Source organism: Amblyomma mixtum, chromosome 2 (assembly GCF_055824585.1).
Source record: "Amblyomma mixtum isolate Tamu chromosome 2, ASM5582458v1, whole genome shotgun sequence".
Taxonomy (NCBI): Eukaryota; Metazoa; Arthropoda; class Arachnida; order Ixodida; family Ixodidae; genus Amblyomma; species Amblyomma mixtum.
In genome coordinates this window covers 270,304,749-270,311,910 of record NC_143013.1, presented here as the reverse complement: position 1 = coordinate 270,311,910, position 7,162 = coordinate 270,304,749, and the positions used below count along the sequence as shown (strand labels likewise).

At 48.9% G+C, this 7,162-nt stretch overlaps 1 pseudogene; it reads right to left on the bottom strand.

Annotated features, from left to right (window-relative positions):
* Positions 1–2,515: 2,515 nt before the first annotated feature.
* LOC149363995 (U2 spliceosomal RNA) lies at positions 2,516–2,764 on the bottom strand (annotated as a pseudogene).
* Between the last annotated feature and the right edge of the window lie 4,398 nt (positions 2,765–7,162).

The window sequence follows — 7,162 nt, the reverse complement described above, 5'->3', positions numbered from 1 at the left end:
AAACAATGCGCCAGGAAACGCTTTCGCCTTGCAGCACTTCAGTGCCCCCTGAATTTTTTCACACATTTTCCTTCTTCAAGACACACTCGACTAGCAGTTCTTGATTGTCATGAAGGAAGCTTTGTGGTCGGAGAAATAGATGGATATATGCTCGAGAGAGAGAGAGAAAAAACTTTATTGTAAAAGGATTTCGGGGCACGCCCCAGGGTCCCCGCACGACCCCACTGCACTCAAGTGTTCATGTTCCTAAGGTCCATAACACTGGCAGCCCGGCCGGTGGCGATGGTCTGCACGGCCGGGTCCTCCGAGCGCAGCAGGGTCTCCCAGTCTTCCCAGGTATTGAGGTTCTCTAGGTCCCGCGGGGAAGGGTCCGCCGGGCAGAGTGAAAGGATGTGGACGGAAGAGGCGAAGGGTTCTGGGCATAGGGCGCATGTCGGATTGGGGAAGGAGGGATGATAGTGGGCTAGGGTAAGGGGAGAGAGTGTGTCTGTAGTCTGCGCCTGCTTGTTTGTTATCTAGGGAGGGGTGCGGCGGGGGGTAGAGCTGGCGTGAGGCTCTGTAGGCCTGCGTCAGCTCGCTGAATGAGTGCATGCGCTCCTTCGTGAATGCCAGATCCGAGGCCACCTGAGTCCGGTTTAAAGAACCTCGGGCTAAAAGTTTGGCGGCCTCGTTTGCGGGATTCCCGGAGTGCGCAGGCACCCATATCAGCTCCACTTGACGGCGTGGGGGTGCATCGGGCGAGTCCAGTATGCCAAAAGCAGGGACATGGAGTCGGCCTCGAGCAAAATTTAGAATCGCAGTTTTAGGGTCACTTAAAATGTACCGGGCTTCCGTGCGGGTGATAGCAGGTGCAATGGCGGCTTCCTCTGCAGCTTCTGGGGAGGTGTCTGGAGGGAGAGGTAGTGTGAGGAGGCGACATGCTGCACCAATAAGTGGTTGTCAAAGACGAGGTCTAAGCAAGTATTTCGCGAGGTTGTCACAGCCGTGGGACGCGTTACGAGCGAGAGGAACGGGATGTTCCCCCGCATAAGTGATAAGAAATTCCTGTTTGTCTTTATGTGTACATTAAAGTCCCCACCCAGTTGTCGCGCTAACGTATACAGCCCACATCTCTCTCTCTCTCAACACCCCACGTACCTTCAGGTGTTCCACTGACCCAGGGAGCCAGTTACGCGCACTTCCTTTCATTAAAATGGCACAGTCTTATCAACGCCAACGCATGCAGCGCACATCTGTCAGTACCATCACGTAGCTTAAAGCAAGATTGAGGTGTCCACTGTTCGAAGAGGGCAGTAGGAGGAGGAGGTAAACTTTATTAAAGAAGAGGTCTTAGGCGCGGATTGGGGTGATGTAAAAGCCTAGAAAAAAGATGGCATAAACAAAAATACAACAAGAAGCTTAGAAACAGGATACTCACACTCACGGAGGAAATTCAACACCACTCCGCAAGACAGCAATGGAACCATATTTGCGAAAATGTAAATGGCAATCTAGACACGAGAGAGACGTGGAATCTTCTGCGGCATCTCCTTGATCTGGAATCCAACAAAGCTACGACTCAAAGGGAAATCACAAAAATTTTAAACATGGGCCCAGGCACGGATCAAGATATTATAAGCACGCTACAGCAGAAATACTTCTGCACAACCCGCACAAATCTTTAAACAAAGAAGAGGCTGTCACATGGAGACAACTTCAAACGGGGTCATATCCAAATCTAAACACACTAAGTAAAATTCACCCCACACTTTACGCACACAATTGTCCGTGGTGCCATGAAAAACCTACACTGTATCACATCACATGGTCATGTCAGAAAGTCGACATCGTCCCAGTTATACAAAACCCAAGTGTGGAGCAATGGGAGGGTCTGCTCTCCAGCGACAGCCGCGATGACCAGATCGGTTTGATACGGCGAGCTCAGCTGACGGCAGCATCCAGCGGAGCCCTGGAATAGGGGCAACCGACCGTTGCGGATGTTCATCTGACCACATAAAAAAACACTTGTGCTAGAGCCAAATAAAGTTATCCTATCCTATGCACAACCCGAGAGACGCAGTCCCTACCCGATTATAAAGGACAACCTAACCCCATCCTGGACGCTGACATAACAATAGCGGAAATAAGAGGGCAGTTATGCGCTTTTCCTTTGCTTTCGAAGCTCCCGCTCCTGGTTACAACGGACAACGGCGACGCCGCAAAAAGCAGAAACGGGCGTCAAAGAGCTGCGCTCTAAAATACGGAGGGCACTTACGACTGCTCACGTGTTTTGAATGCGAAAGCACGTCTCATGAAGAGTTCTGTTACGATGCTCATTAAATAATGCTTACTTTCTAATGACACTCCTACTCGTAGCGTACAGTCGTAAGGCAACACATACACGATATGTACATTATTCTGGTGGGGAAGAAATTTCATTCTTCTTTGCAGTAGACGTCACTACCTTATGGCGTACTCAGGGGAGTATCCGGCAATTTCGCATGTCTTTCTTTTGATTTAATGTAAGCCCCCTAGTAGGGGGTGGGCTGAACATGGCAGTACTGCAATGTCAGGACAACCCGTGGCGCCGCTGGAGCAAGCTCCGCTGCGGCACCGCATCACAAAAATTAGTTTAATATCCTAGACCCAATGCGGGCCATATCAGATATTAAGCTGATAAGAACAGAACACAAAGAGAAATTTATTTGTGTACAAACAAAACGCCAGGATACATAAAGAGTACAGAAACTACGAAATGATCTTAGCCAAGAGGCCGAGAAGCGATGACTGGCACAGCTCGCGACAACGGACCCCATCCAGAACGTACCCGCAGCAAACGCAGGTTACTGCCGTCGAAAAGTCAAAATTTATAAAAGCATGGATTTTGTCAACAAGCAATACAAGAGGCTAAGAGACAGTATGCCTATATATGCAGCAAATGTTTATTTGAATGTTGCATTCTGTTCATCTCTCATTCACAGAGTCAAATATAAACGTGTTTTTGCGAAGACAGCCGTTATGCAGTTTCTGTAGCCGTACAGGCTGCTCCCTTCCGTCTGTTTCGTGCGCTTGTGCAAATGCGCCAACCCCCAAAATTCAAAGCAATTTGTGCGGTTGCATACAGACCTCTTTTTGGTAGTTGGTGCATACTTGAATTGGTCAAAAAAGAAAAATAGCCCCAAACCATGCAAACCAAAAGAAGGAACGAACTTCGTTCTTTCTTGTGGTTTGCATGGTTTGCGCCATTTTTTTTTTCTCCAGTTCAACTTTATTGTAGCAAAGCAATTCGGGGCAAGCCGATGCACATTTATGCGATTTCAGCTCCGACGCTAATTAGTAAAAAAAAAAAGGTGGAAAACACAAGATGGTAAGGAGGAACTGATAGCACTCATGAAGCGGAGAGTGATCGACCTCAGCAAATACCGAGAAAGAGAAGAAATCCGTCTATTCTGTCTATCACTTCTGTCATGTATTCTGTCGATCACTTGGACATCTTTGACGTGCACTGACATCGCACAGCACACGGGCGCCTTTTGCGTTTCGCCCCCATCGAAACGCGGTCCGCTTCTGCAACAAAAATGGCTTCCAACGTGTTGGTTGGTCCAACGCTACGCCTGGAGCCGCGCAGACACCGCGGGTAACTTTAGCGCAAGTAAAGCAGAACGGCTGCGCCCAGCGTGAGGGAGAACGGGCAAGAACGGGGCGGCATTCATCAAAGGTTGGCATTAGTTCACGAAATTTGAGGGGCTTTTGTTACGAGTCAGATGTCGTCATGTCATCCTTACCGCAATCAGTTTCGGTCGTAATATTCTATTGCAATTTCGTAGGAACACAAGTAAAGTTTTTATTATTGGTGCAACCTTTAAACTAGTTGAGCTACTCTGTGCACCAATAAAGGAACAAAAATTTTCAAATTCATAGCAGTTTTCATTTTATCACGGCTACGTATCACGGCGTTTCTGATCATCGTCATCAAGAACCATGAGCGTGCCGCTCAAACCGCGCTTGCTGAGAGCGCTGGCTGAGAAGACACCAGCACGGAAGACACGTTGGAACGCAAATTTTAAGGCGGAAGCCTTTAATGTCTCATCGTTGTAAGCAGCAGTTGTCGACAGAAAATGTCACGCTTTTCAATTGGTGGAAACGGTCGTGACGTCACAGTGCGCGAATTTCAAACGGGGCCAATTGTACTGTGACGTCACAGTGCGCGAATTTCAAACGGGGCCAATTGTACTTTGGCTAGTAACCATGCAACCACTTGAAGGGATGTGATGCTCCAATTAAGTGGGACTGAGCTTAGTTAATTGCTTAATTACCCATTTAGCCTAATTAGCTTTACTAGTCAGGCCATATAAATAAATAAAACCGATTAAGAAATTGGCCGAGCTCAGGAATCGAACCCCGGTCTTCGGCGTGAGAGACGAGCATGCTATCCACTCCGCCATGCCAGCTCGATGGTTTGGAATGAACAAAGGCGCGTCTAGTGAATACGGTGTCTTCACTCACTCTCATCCTCCTCCATTCCCTTCCCGCGAGGTTTAGGTGTCCACCGACAAATGAGAGACAGATACATTGCCTTTCCTCAAAAACCAATTTACTGACGAGCGAGATGGGCGATGGCGTTCTATGGCAGCGTTGCAAGACGCCCCCAGCCGGACGCCGTATGGGTGGACGCTGCCTGCACGGGTGATGAAGCGACAGCAGCTGCGGTGGACTCCTCTTCATCCACCCTCCTCACACTACCTCTCCCTCCAGATACGTCCCCAGAGGCTGCAGAGGAAGCCGCCATTGCACTTGCTATAACCCGCACGGAAGCCCGGTATATTTTAACTGACTCTAAAACTGCGATTCTAAATTTTGCTCGAGGCCGAGTTCATGTCCCTGCTTTTGGCATACTGGACTCGCCCGATGCACCCCCGCCCCGCCAAGTGGAGCTGATATGGGTGCCTGCGCACTCCGGGAATCCCGGAAACGAGGCCGCCAACCTTTTAGCCCGAGGTTCTTTAAACCGGGCTCAGGTGGCCTCGGATCGGGGATTCACGAAGGATCGCATGCACTCATTCAGTGAGCTGACCCAGGCATACAGAGCCTCTCGCCAGCTCTACCCCCCGCCCCACCCCTCCATAGATAACAGACAGGCAACACTCTGGCGCAGATTACAAACACATACTCTCCCCTCGCCCCTTACCCTAACCCACTATCATCCCTCCTTCTCCACTCCTGCTTGCGGCCTATGCCCAGAACCCTTCGCTTCTTCCCTCCACATCCTTTCCCTCTGCCCGGCGGACCCTCCCCCGCGGGACCTAGAGAACCTCAAGACCTGGGAGGACTGGGAGACCCTGCTGCACTCGGAGGACCCGGCCGTGCAGACCATCGCCACCGGCCGTGCTGCCAGTGTTATGGACCTCAGGAACATAAACACTTGAGTGCAGTGGGGTCGTGCGGGGACCCTGGGGCGTGCCCCGAATTCCTTTGTAAATAAAGTTTTCTCTCTCTCTCTGCAAGACGCTGTCGTGTTCCACTCTTAGGGGCATCAGTGACCACACTTTAGGTCAAAAAAATGCCCCCCCCCCCCCCTGAATTTTGTGAGACAGTTACTGCGTAATTTCCTTTCCTCAAATACAATTTTCATTTTCTTCATTACATCTCCTCTTTATCTATCTTCTTTCACTCCCACTTCCCCCCTTCCTCTACGGTGCGGTTCAGGTGTCCACCGAGATGACAGAGAATTACTGCGCCATTTCCTTTCCTCAAAAAGCGTTGCGTTCAAAGGGCAAGGCATCGCGCTGAACGGGTGGTGTTCCGTGGACTCCCTGGCAGCGCTACAACGCGCTGTCGCGTTCCACTCCTAAAGGCGAAGCTTAAGCGTAATTAATTAGCAGTTAATTAGTGTTCAGGCATTAATCAGTAATTAACCATTAATTAATGATTTGTCATCACTTAGTAATTAGTAGTCAATTATATGTGACGCCACCGGTGCCACAGAAACAGCGAAGGTGGTGCGGAAAACGCTTCCGCCTCTACCCACTTTAGACAGTCAAAGTGGCACCCTGACTTTTTTGCACTGCAGGGCGATTACTGGCTTTATTTCAACCTACCTGAACAGGATTATTTTTTTGCAGCGTAGCCGCCATGCCGTTCAAAAATAAGAAGTCTGCTCCTGGCTGGGTGCTTTCCATTGTGTTTTCGTCGCTTGAGTAATTTTTTTCACACACTGTAATGCGGCCGAAAAACTAGTGGTGAGGAAAGGAAAGGCGCAGTAACTGTCTCACTTCTCGGTGGACACCTCAACTGCACCGTATCAAAAGAAGGGAGAGGCGCGGTAATGGAGTGCTCCGGATTAATTTCAATCACTTGGGTACACTGTACTCTTAACCTGGGGTTATCTATCGTGCACCGACAACACACAGAACACGGACGTCTTGAATTTCGCATCGATCGAAATGTGGCCGCGTCCTAGGGTCGGGGGATGTGGAGTGGCGCCATGAACAGAGGAACATGACATCTCTACCGAAAATGGCAGTTTCTGGTGCGCACAGCTCTAAACCGGATGCTTCAGTCTAGTACAAGATTAGTGCATTGCTTTTGAAGTTTTCTTCATGTCAGCTGGAACAAGGAATTCAAACGTTATTGAATGGTGCAGCTTTGTTTCCTGCTATCGAAACACTACGCAGGTGGTACACTATGTCAGCGCACCTGCCTGTCTTTGGATAATGGACCGTAGTGCAAGTAAATAACTGCCTACAGCTGCGAAACTTGCAGGTGGTAGAAGTTTCAAAAGCAGAAAGTTCGGGTTTTATGAAGCTTTAGTATGCTAATACTCGACACTAGTGATGACAAAATACAAATTTCACTCAGGGCAACAAAATTTCTTGTCTCCCTGCTCACCAATCCAGTTTGCCCTCCGATGTTGACCACGGCAAGCCCGAACCAGATTTCAGCTATATGAATAATGTTAAAAGATGCGACAATCCATGGTATTATGCACTTCTGATGCATACCATGCAGTTATTAACTGCAGTAGTGTGCTCGCACCATGTATGCCAAACTAAAATTTATCTGTGTTCCCATTTGCATTGTCTCATTACTTGTTCACTTGTTGTTGACATCACTTGGAATGCTTGCAAAATGCCAGACAAATGAGATTTTTCAGTGCTTGAAATCAAATAAGAGTACCACAATA